We start from the raw sequence: 12521 nt of genomic DNA on the forward strand, positions 1-12521 counted from the left end.
GAGTTACAAGAAGAATATTATGTAATAACAGTATGGGGCCAGTATTCAGAAGTAAGGATTCTAAGAATCTCTAGGAAATTAGGTTGCAATTACATTTCTTTTGTTATTTTTTTATTTTCTTCCTAGAATACAGGTTCAATAGACATTTGCTTTTGAGGGTATAATATCCAATCGTGTTAATTATTTGAGCGGACATATGTTACTCAAAAGGAGCTAGACATGTAACTGTACTGAAAACACACAAAACTGAAAGTTTGCATTTGCTCTATGACCTGGAATGCATCTAGATACTAAAGATCAGGGACTTACCTGGTGGTCCAGTGGTGCGACTCTGCACTCCCAGTGCAGGGGGCCCGGGTTCTATCCCTGGTCGGGGAACAGATCCCACACTCATGCCGCAACCAAGAACCCACATGCCACAACTAAACATGCCGCACGAAGATCCACGTGCCGCAACTAAGACCCAGTGCAGCCAAAATAAATAAAGAAATAAATATTAAAAAAAAAAGATCATTACTACCCATACACAAAAAATAGTATAGTTTTTCTGGTATGATACTTAAGTGTTAAAATAGCAAAATTTGTGAAATATATAACTTCCTGGAGATAGTGACAAAGTTTCAATCTAAACTTTGTCACTGTATGTCAGTGCATATCTGAACCCCCAGCAAAACTGTTTTCATTAAATGGCTCTGCAATACTAGTTTTCCACCCAGAAAATGGAATTCTAATAAAATAAGTTTTTGATCCCTGCCATTTCATCTGATAGTTTTCTCGACTCAGAATCTCAATTTATAAAATTGGTTCTCCCCCACCCCCCAAAATGTTCTGTAAACACCAACCATGATTATCTCCCATGTTTAGGTTCTTTAAAAACTGGAGTTATCAATGTGATTTTTCCTCACAAGGAACTTAACCCTGCATATCTTTTCTCAAACAAATTGATTACGTTTGTTCAATAAACATTTCAACAAGTGTTTATTGCTTAACTGTTTATGCTTAAAATGGGTGTTATTCAGGCCTAGATTATAGAAACCATTTTAAGCCGTCAGACGCTAAATTGAGATGTCTGTTGATAGGGAGGAGGGAGATGTCTGGAGGCAGGGAAAATGTAGGGGTGCAGAACAATACGTGTAGTTTTAAGAATCAAGCAACTTTCATATCAAGTAAGACTTATTATTCCCTTATACAAAACTCTGCTTATTTCTAGAAAATTTAGGAAAGAGAAAAAAGTTATTTACAATCCTTGTGATGCCAGAGGTCTGACCTCTTAAATATATGGTCCTACACTCTACACTGTTCATAAGCTAAACTCAGGCTATGTCTTGATAATGAAAGGATTTAAATTGCATTGTTTCTATTCACTTTGAAAAACTGAGCAGAATTAAAGAACATAAGTACCACATAGCAGATTCAGCATTGTGGAAAAATCTGTGTTGTGTTTAAAGAAATGTATCTGTTATATAGTCACTCATTAATTCAGTGCCAAAGGGAGAGATGCTTTTATAATACATAAAAAAGGCATTACCCTAGGCTGAATGCAGCTTTCCCTGACAACTAATTAGTATGTAAACATTAAACTTTGGAAGTCTCGATGTCATAAAGGGGATTCCTTACAATCCAGCAAGTACAATTTTGTGGTTAAAACATACAGGACGGGGACTTCCCTGGCGGTCCAGTGGTTAAGACTTCCCCTTCCAATGCAGGGGGTGCGGGTTCGATCCCTGGTTGGGGAGCTAGGGTCCCACATGCCTTGGGGGCCAAAAAACCAAAACATAAAACAGAGGCAATGTAACAAATTCAATAAAGACTTTAAAAAATGGTCCACATCAAAAAATCTTAAAAAAAAGAAAACCGAAAAAACCATACAGAACAGATGTGAATCTTGACACCAGGACACCAGAGCCACCCTAACAAATGGATTAAGATTTCTATCCTTCCAAATGTTCTTAGCCTTCATGTTTATCCAACAACCTTTTTTAAAGACTAGATTTCACCCTGTTTTATCTCACACTGCTGCTTTGACAACATCCTCTTACCTTCCCAGAGTTTCACTAACAAATGCCTGTTGAAAGTTGGCAGTGTCAGGCTTCAAACATGATTCTGCTAACCAGAACTAAATCAGAAAATAGAAGGCTTAAGGAAATCTTGGGCTAAATAAAGTAATACTGAAAATTATAGTTTCTCCAGTAAAGGATGAGTGGGGCTTATAATTTTCTCCCACCACAACATCTAAGGAATTTTTTCATTGTGTCACAATAGTTTCAGAACTCAGAGTCACATAGATGGACGTAAATTGGCAACAATTAAGTTTGAATAACTTGTGCCCTCTTGTATTAATAGTTCCTGATGCCAATCTCTGAAAGCATCAAAGATATTCAAAGGGTATTTCTGTTGAAGAAAGATACCTGACTTCGATCTTCTTTCTTTCTTTTTTTTTTTTTGAAGAATCAATTTTATTTATTTATTTATCGTTGGTTGCGTTGGGTCTTCATTGCTAAGCTCAGGCTTTCTCTAGTTGCGGCGAGTGGGGGCTAAGATACTCTTCGTTGCAGTGTGCGGGCTTCTCATTGCGGTGGCTTCTCTTGTTGCGGAGAACGGGCTCTAGAGCACAGGCTCAGTAGTTGTGGCGCACGGGCTTAGTTGCTCTGCGGCATGTGGGATCTTCCCGGACCAGGGATTGAACCCGCGTCCTCTGCATTGGCAGGCGGATTCTTAACCACTGTGCCACCAGGGAAGTCCTACATTGATCTTCTTTATCACATGTTTGCATCCAGTTCTCAAACTTCTATTTTCATTGTAGCAATCTTCTCATGTACAATAAAAATAGTATTGTTGATAGTGTTTAGACTTGGGGAAAAATGCTAAATAAGCTAGCTTTGTGTGAACCGGGCATGGTAAACAATTTATTCAGACTTTTAGTTTTTCTCACAACTAAAAAAAAATATGCCAGAAGCCAAAGTATATAGTGATAGCTTGTAGAGATTCTCAAACTTTCTGGTTTGGGGACCCCAAGGAGGTTTTGTTATATGGGTTATATCTATCAATACATACTATGTCTAAAATTAAAACTGAGAACACTTAAAAGTATTAAGTATTTTAAAGCAACAATACACCCAATACATGTTAAAATATTGTCAATGAAAATAACCATTTTCTACAATGAAAATATAATGAAAAGAGTGGCACTGTTTTACAATTTTGCAAATCTCTTTAATGGCTGGCTTAATAGAAGAAAGCTGGGTTATCATTTCTACTTCTGCATTCAATCTGTTGCAATAAGTTCCCTTCTTATGAAACTATATATGTTAGCTTTCAGTAACTAAAAGACTAATGGCATTTTAAGCAGCCTACGCCTTGACTAAGGAATACAAGCTATGTGACCCTTGGGCAGCCTACTTAATTTGGAGCATCACTTTCCTCATTTATTTATCAGATATAATACTACTTTACACCAAACTGAAGTGAGAAATGAAATGTGTGTAAAAATGCTTTGTAAAGCCTTAAATATTGTTATGTAAGGGCCTTCACCATCCCAACACACACACATACACACAACTCTTCCTTTTCAAAACATTTGTGTGGAAACTATGGATTTCAGACACTTCCACTGAATTTCCATTGGAAGGAGTTCACCCTACTAGGACTAAACAATGGCACCTTTAGGAATATGGAATGTGAAAAACAGTAAATATTAAATATAATATCACAGTTTCCAATCAATAGTTTTAAATCCTTGGAAGGTAAACTGGAAAGCAAATTTTGACTAATAAGTGAACAAATCCATTGCAAGAAAAGCTAAAGAGCAAACTATTAGAGCAGTGGTTCTCAACTTTGGCTGCACACTGCATTCACCTAGAGAGCGTTAAAAACCACTGACGCCTTGACCTCAGAGATTCTAGAATGGGGTTAATTGTTATGAAGTTTGGCCTAAGCATCTACAGGTGATTCCAATGGCAGCTAAGGGTGAGAACCACTGACCATAAAGAATGTTAAACCTTGTGCTTAGTTTCTAGAGATGAAAACAAAATAGAAACAAAAGTGAAAATTAATAATTTCCTTCATTCTAATTGATTTCTATGTATGGGCAGGGAATTCACTGAAACCTTGAATTCCACTGCAGTAGAATTGTATTTTATAGTGATATTTAACAGTTTTTCCTGATGCCTAAAAATAACGCTTTTTTATTTTGCCAATATTTTTTTTCATGGGTGTGAGGAAGGGAGATGTCATCCTTCAGGGATGGCTGTAACAGAGGCCTGTTCAGTTAATGTGAAGATTCTGTGTTTTTTTGTTTTAAAAAAGCCATGAAACAAAAACACCACTGTCATAAAAAGGAATAAAGGTAAGATTATTACTTTGTAAGGAGTTGGGTCAAAATTATGTTAATAGGGTAAATAATTCATTCTTCACATAACTAGAATTTATGATCTTCAGAAAAAACGAATTCTCATGGTGGTAAGATCATTTGTTTTTAGTCCCTGTCATCAAGAAGTTTATACTCTATTTACAGGGGGCAGACAAATACAAAAGCTAACAATATTATTTCAAGGACTGCTAATTGCTAAAGAGAAGTTAAAATACAATCAAGGTAAAAGAGCTTTCTGAAGAGATGATATTTGAGTTGAGAACTGAATGATGCAGCTATGCAAAGATCTGGGCAGTCTTCCAAGAGAAACAACAAATACAAAGGCCCTGAGACTGAAACAGACGTGACATTTTCAAGGGACCAGAATAAGGCCAAATGACTGGTACAGCATGAGATCAGAAGTAAGGTCTACATCTTGTAGGATCTTGGAATCCAAAACTTCAGGGAATTCCCTGGCAGTCCAGTGGTTAGGACTCCATGCTTTCACTACCGGGGGCTGGGTACAGTCCCTGAGTGAGGAACTGGGATTGCACAAGCCGTGTGATGCGGCCAAAAAAAAAAAAAAAACCCAAAACAAACTGAAGACTTTGGATTTTATTATCAGTATAAAAGCCATTAGGGCAGGGGGTGGGGGATAAATGATATGATTTATGACTTATAATCTCACTCTGGCTGCTGTGTGGAAGATGAACTGTGCATCAAGAATGAGGCAGGAAGCCACTGGAGTCCAGATAAGAGATGCTAGTGGCTTTGAGTAAGGGTGTGGCAGTGCGATTATAAGAAAAGATCAGATCTGGGATATATTTTGGAGGCAGAGCCAGTAGGTCACAGTGATGGCCAGCAAGGAATGGGAGGGAAGAGAGAAAACAAGAATGGCATCTAGTTTGGGGGCTTGAGCAACTCGGTGATTGATGTTAACAGATTGAGATGAGAAAGGTTTATGGTAAGGGAAATGAAGGGTGAGAAGGAACAGACTGGAAGCAAATATTAGTTTGGATACAGGTTAACTTGCTGGAATAAAGAGACTCCAGTGGCTTAAACCAGATAGACTTAAGTTGCCTTTCATGTAACAGCTCAAAGATATAAGCAGTCTAGGGCTGATGTATTTGCTTCAGGTATTCAGAACTCAGACTCTATCTTGTTGGTCCACTGACCTCTAGAGCAGTGGAGCTTCTCAAACTCCTGGTCTGTAGTCCACCCAATGTTGTCCTTCTCTGCATGGTCGAAGATAGTTCCACAACAACAACCATCGGGTCAGTGCTCCAGCCAGAGGGAAGGAGGGGGAGGAAATATGGAGGGCCTGCCTATTTTAGGGTTTGTCCTGAAAGTTGTACATATCCCTTCTGCTCATATCCCCTTAGCCAGAACTTCATCATATGACCATACCCAAAGCAGGCTAGACAACGTAGTCTTCATTATGGGAAATAACTGCCTAGCTAAAATTTGGGAATTCTATTACTAAATAAGAAAAGTGTGGCTATTGGGGTCAGATGGCAGTCACTGCCACAGAGGAAAAACCAATGCTTCAATGTTGGCTATGACGATTTGAGTGCTAGACATTCAAGTGGAGATCTTGAGTAGGTAGTTGGATAGAGATGTGTGGAGCTAAGTTTCCATGATAAAGGGAGATACATTAAAAGCCAACGAAATACAGATAGTATTTGAGTCTTTGGGACTGGATAAAATCACGTAAAGAGACAATAAAGACAAGAGACGAGAAAAATGGATCAATGGAACAGGGTAGAAAGGCCAGAAATAAACCCATGCTTATATGGTCAATTAATCTACAGCAAAGGAGGCAAGAATACGCAATGGTGAAAAACCTCTTCAAAAAATGGTGTTGGGAAAACTGGATAGCTAAATGCAAAAGAATCAAACTGAATTTCTTTCTCACACCATATACAAAAATTAACTCAAAATGGATTAAAGACTTAAATGTAAGATCTGAAACTATAAAACTCCTAGGAGAAAACATAGGCAGTATGATCTTCGACACTGGTCTTAGCAAAATTTTTTTGGATCTGTTTCCTCAGACAAGGGAAACAAAAGCAAGAATAAATTGGACTACATCAAATTTTCCAAGCTTTTGGAAAATTAGGAAACTACCAAAAGGTCAGCCTGCTGAATGGGAGAAGGTATTTGCAAAATATATATATGATAAGGGATTAATATCCAAATTATACAAAGAATTCATACAAGTCAATATCAAAAAAACAAACAACCCGATTAAAAAATGGACAGAGGACCCGAATAGATATTTTTCCAAAGACATACAGATGGCCAACAGGCACATGAAGATGCTCAGTATTACTAGACATCAGGGAAATGCAATTCAAAACCACAATGAGATACCATCTCATACCCGTCAGAATTACTATCACCAAAAGGCAAGAAATAACAAGTGTTGGCAAGGATGTGGAGAAAAGGGAACCCTCATGCACTGTTGGTGGGATTGTACATTGGTGCAGCCACTATGGAAAACAGTATGGAGGTTCCTCAAAAAAATTAGAACTGCCATATGATCTAGCAATTTCACTTCTAGGTATTTACCCGAAGAAAACAAAACACTAATTTGAAAAGATATACGCACACTAATGTTCATTGTAGCATTATTTTCAGTAGTCAAGATATGCAAGCAACCTAAGTGTCCATTGATAGATGAATGGATAAAGAAGACGTAGTATACGTACAACAGAATTTTACTCAGTCATTAAAAGAAACAAAAGGGAATCTTGCCATTTGTGACATGGATGAATCCAGAGGATATTATGCTAAGTGAAATGAATGAGTCAGAGAGACAAATACATATGACCTCACTGATATGTGAAATATAAATAACAAAACAAAACAAAATGAAAATAGACTTACAGATACACAGAACAAATGGGTGGTTGCCAGAAAGGAGGGAGCAGGGTGGGAGCAGGGAGGGGAAGCAGGGGGAGCAAAATAAGTGAAGGAGATTAAGAGGCACAGATCTCCAGTTATAAATAAGCCACAGGGACGTAATATACAGCATAAGGTCTATGGTCAATAGTATTGTAGTAACTTTGTATGGGAACAGATGGTTACTAGACTTGTGATCATTTCATAATGTATGTAAATGTCAAATCATTACGTAGTACACCTGAAACTAACATAATGTTTTATGTCAACTATATTTCAATTAAAAAAGAAAAAAGGAAAGAGAAGAGAAGAAATCCCAGGACTGGGACTTGTGGTACTGCAATATTTAGAGCTCTGGTCGAGAAAGAGGATCTGGCAAAGTAGACTGAGAAGGAGCACCCAGTGAAAGAAGAAGAAAACCCTGTGAGTGTAATGTCTTGGAAGCCTGAAAAGAAAGTAAATTTCTAGAGGGTGGAGGGCTCAATGGTGTCAAATTCTACTGAGAAAAAGCATGGGATGGAGAATTGAACATTTTGACAGAAAGGATTCATGGTGAACTTGATAAAAGATGTTTTGTTGGAGTGATGATGATGGAAACCCAGCTGGAGTAGTTGAGGAAAGAAATGGGAGTAAAGAAGGAGAGACAAAGTATAAGCAACTCTTTGGAGGGGGTTTACAATGAATGGGAACAGAGAAATGCAGTAGTGACTTGAGTGGGGTAAGGGTCTAGGGAGAGAGGGAGAGGTTTTTATTGTTGTTTTAAGATGGAAGATAAGAGTGTAAGCAGAGTTGTCAGGGGATACCCACAGAGCCCCCTCCACAGTGATATCACCCCTTTATTGGCCTCAGCACCAATATCATCATGTCTGACAGGAAGACCCACTGAGATCTACATGTTTTTGCCAAGGCTCCCTCAAACCTACCTTCCTACTCTCTCCCTGTACTCATGGTCTGGCTGTGATAATTGGCCTTAGAGACCATCTTGATTAATCCTATCATGTCCTATACCCCTGTTTGTATTGGCATCCATAAGTCCAAGACTCCCAGGCCGTCACTCAGCCATTCCCCCTCAGCTGATTCAATCTCATACCCTTCCTCATGCCCCAAAACTCCTAAACTCAAGGGTCATCATCAGCAAAAGCTCCATATCTTCAACCTTTTCTCTGAACATTCCCTTCACCAAAACATGGCATCTCCTAAGGGCATTGACTCTCCCATTGCCCTCTCAAATGGGAACTATTTTCTTTTCCAGACTATATAACCAAAGAATGTAGATGTAGAGTGCACTTCTTCCCAGTTCCTCGTTTTGGCTGACAGGTTATTGCTCTCTCCTCCCTAAAACTCACCAACTCTTTAGAAGCTCATGTTGTCAGAGTATTCCACTTGATAACCTATCTTTCATAGTCATTTATAGACCTCTGGATTACTCCTTATTCCTTGAAGATTTTAGCACTGGACTTTCTGCTTGTCTTTTTGACACTCTTCCTATGGTGATTCCAATATCAATATCCAAGTAAACAACCCTTCCAATACTCAGTCCCATAATGTCTCCTCTAGTAATTTTGCTTTCCACACAACTAGAGCCATCCACTCCCACTGGCAAATCCTAGACCTATAATTTCTAACTTTATTGCTTTTATATTCCTAAGAGAATTTTGAAAAATGGCATACTATCTTAAACTTTTTTTCCTTTTAGAAGTGCAATGAAAAGCAATCTTGATGCTCTCCCTTAACATAGGTTCATATGTGTCCCTCCCACTTCAATAACCATACTGTTGATGGCATTTAATTCTTTTTTCTCTATTTGGCCAAAATACACACAGAGGCAGAAGGGGGTCTAAGCCTTGATTTGTACCTTTTCACCTAAACTTACTTGGTTCCATCTGTGAGCAAACCAAACAGAATCTCTACTCCAGATTCAAAACTATCTTCATTTATTTTAATACACTTGTTGGGTAAAGCCACTAGTAACAGCAAGATTATAATGCAAAAACTACAAGAGATTTTTTAAGACTTGCAGACAAAAATGGATAGCTTCAAAGGGTTAAGAAAACTACAATTCCAGCTGTTGTCCTTAGTGCCAGAACCAGTGTGATTAAACACCTTCGAAATTATGGAGAATGGCTCTGATTTTGGTCAATGCTTAGCATATTTTAAGTTGACATTTAATATGTTTTTATATATAAGTGGGTATAATTTTGTTAATAAAAATATTAAACATTATATACGATGAAACCTACAAGTGGAAAAAGTATTTTAAGATTTGATATAGCTAAGTTGAACTACTTTACTGAATAAATCCTGTAAATTTTATCCATGTTAATTTTATCCAGTATCTCTTGAAAATTTTCGTAGTCCTGCAAAATACTTAAATTGTTTTTAAAATAATCAAGGTCACAAATTTATATGGCACCTGCTGTTTGGAATTCAGAAAATGCCCAAAGTGTCCTGTTTCTAACTCTGAACTTCAGCCTTAACAAAAATAAATATAAAATGAGGAAAGAGATTTGAAGTGTCTTGATTAATCACTATAAGAGACTTCCCCCAAATCAGAATTCACTTCATCCCTTTGTTTGGCACCCAGAATTTTACCCCGGATAATGAATCATAGTAAGGTTTTGTTTGAGTAGAATGTAAAAGTCTTTCTTTTGTAAAATGGACTGTTCTTGGGCAGATCAATTTTGGGAAAGAATACCTGTGGAAGTTGAGCTAGAAATGGATTCCCTTAAATATATCTGTGCAAGGCAAAACTAACCTTTACTGTCAAACCAAGATAGTGTCACCCTTGGTGTGAGATGGGGGGGATGGGTGAGGGGTATAACTTTTATTCCCTGATCATCTCTTGAGTCTGTTCTTTGCTCTAAATCTCCATGACTACTACCCTGGACATGCTGCTTCTAATTCTTGATGAGTATAATTAGCTGTGAATTGCTCTCCCTACATTCATCCTTTTTATTCCTCTAACCACCCTCTTTGTTTCCTCTAGTTAATACCTATGTTTCCTTTAGGAGCTTAATTATCAAAACTTGAAGAAGCATCCCTGACCTACTATGTTGGATACTTCTGTTGTGTATTCCCACAAGACTATGTGTCTCTCCTTAATAAAGTTATAATTTTACATGTATCTGTGTGATTGATGTTCCCCATAGAGAGTAAAATTTACGAAGGCAGGGAATGTATCATTCTTTTCTTTTTTTTTAAAGCTTTTCCCTTTTTTAAAAAAAATTTATTCATTCATTTATTTATTTATTTATTTATGGCTGTGTTGGGTCTTCATTGCTGCTCACGGGCTTTCTCTAGTTGTGGTGAGTGGGGGCTACTCTTTGTTGCGGTGCAGAGGCTTCTCATTGCGGTGGCATCTCTTGTTGTGGAGCACGGGCTCTAGGCGCGCGGGCTTCAGTAGTTGTGGCTCGTGGGCTCTAGAGCTCAGGCTCAGTAGTTGTAGTGCAAGGGCTTAGTTGCTCCACGGCATGTGGGATCTTCCCGGACCAGGGCTCAAACCCGTGTCCCCTGGATTGGCAGGCGGATTCTTAACCATTGCATCACCAGGCAAATCCCAGAATGTATCATTATTTTATTTTTTTAAATTTATTTATTTAATTAATTTATTTTTGTCTGCATTGGGTCTTCGTTGCTGCTCACGGGCTTTCTCTAGTTGTGGCGAGTGGGGGTTACTCTTCGTTGTGGTGCGTGGGCTTCTCACTGTGGTGGCCTCTCTTGGTGCGGAGCGCCGGCTCTATTCAGTAGTTGTGGCACGCAGGCTCAGTAGTTGTGGCTCGCAGGCCCTAGAGGGCAGGCTCAGTAGTTGTGGTACACAGGCTTAGTTGCTCTAAGGCATGTGGCATCTTCCCGGACCAGGGCTGGAACCTGTGTCCCCTGCATTGGCAGGCGGATTCTTAACCATTGTGCCACCAGGGAAGTCCCTGTAATTCTTTTTTAAAAAAAATTTTTATTAAAGTATAGTTGATTTACAATGTTGTGTTAGTTTCAGGTGTATAGCAAAGTGATTCAGTTATTCATATATATATATATATATAATTTTTCAGATTCTTTTCCATTATAGGTTATTACAAGATCTTGAGTATAGTTCCCTGTGCTATACAGTAGGTCCTTGTTGGTTATTTACGTTATATACAGTTGTGTGTATATGTTAATCCCAAACTCCTAATTTATCCCTCCCTCCCCTTTCCCCTTTGTTAACCATAAGTTTGTTTTCTATGTCTGTGAGTCTACTTCTGTTTTGTAAATAAGTTCATTTGTATCATTTTTGTTTTAGATTCCACATATAAGCAATATCATATATTTGTCTGATTTACTTGGCATGATAATCTGTAAATCCATCTAGATGATGTAATTCTTAATCTAAGGAGAGGAAATAAAAAGTCATAACTATGCTTTCTTTAAATGTGACGTTTAAGATGACCTTGGAGTGGGGAAACAGGAACAGAACTGCTCTCACTAAAAGTGGGAGACTCCATACGTTAATTTCACTTCCTCTTAGGCGGCACTTACATCTTGCATGCTCTCTGCTATATATCATGCACAGACATCTCAGATCCCGAATTTGGCAGGAGTATTTGGAAAATGTGCCTGGAGGGCTGTCCCACTTCTCTACCCAGGGATCAGGACGGGGATCACTAACTGGTCCAGTCATGACGGGACTCAGCATCCTTTTGACGTAAGGCGCCTCCTTCCCAGAGGCGGCGAGTCGGAGGTAATCTGACTAAACCCTGGGCCGCGGGCCCGGAGGGTGCGGCGGACCCATGGGCCCGGAAGGCGTGGGAGTGGAGTAAGCCGCTGGCCACGTCTGATCCACAGGGTCTAGGGGGCCGAAAGACGAGGCAGGCCCTCTAAGCTGCTGGGGAGACCGGAAAGGGGGCCTGGACCTTCCGGTCCCCCTGGGCCGCAGCCCCAGAGTATGGCTGACCTGGCGCGCACGCGGCACCACCTCAGCGCTGTGAGGCAGGATGGGGACACAGAGAGGGAAGCGGGGGCCAGACGACAAGAGCAGGCTTTGGACTACCAGGAAACTACAACCTGACCTAGGCCTAAGCAGGCGCCTAGCCCTCAGTCCTTAGCCGACCCGCGGCGCACGCAGCTCTGCCCAGCGCCGCTCGCGGCAGGGGCGGGGCCGCTGAGCTGGCCTGAGCGGATTCGCCCAGGCTCGGCCGGGGGGGGTGGGGCCCGCTGGGGCCCGCCCCTCCCAGCGACGACTAGTCACGCCCCCGCATCCACCGCCCCTGGGCCCGGCAGGAAATAGGGGCGGGCC

This window comes from Balaenoptera musculus, chromosome 5, assembly GCF_009873245.2.
Source record: "Balaenoptera musculus isolate JJ_BM4_2016_0621 chromosome 5, mBalMus1.pri.v3, whole genome shotgun sequence".
NCBI classification, from domain to species: domain Eukaryota; kingdom Metazoa; phylum Chordata; class Mammalia; order Artiodactyla; family Balaenopteridae; genus Balaenoptera; species Balaenoptera musculus.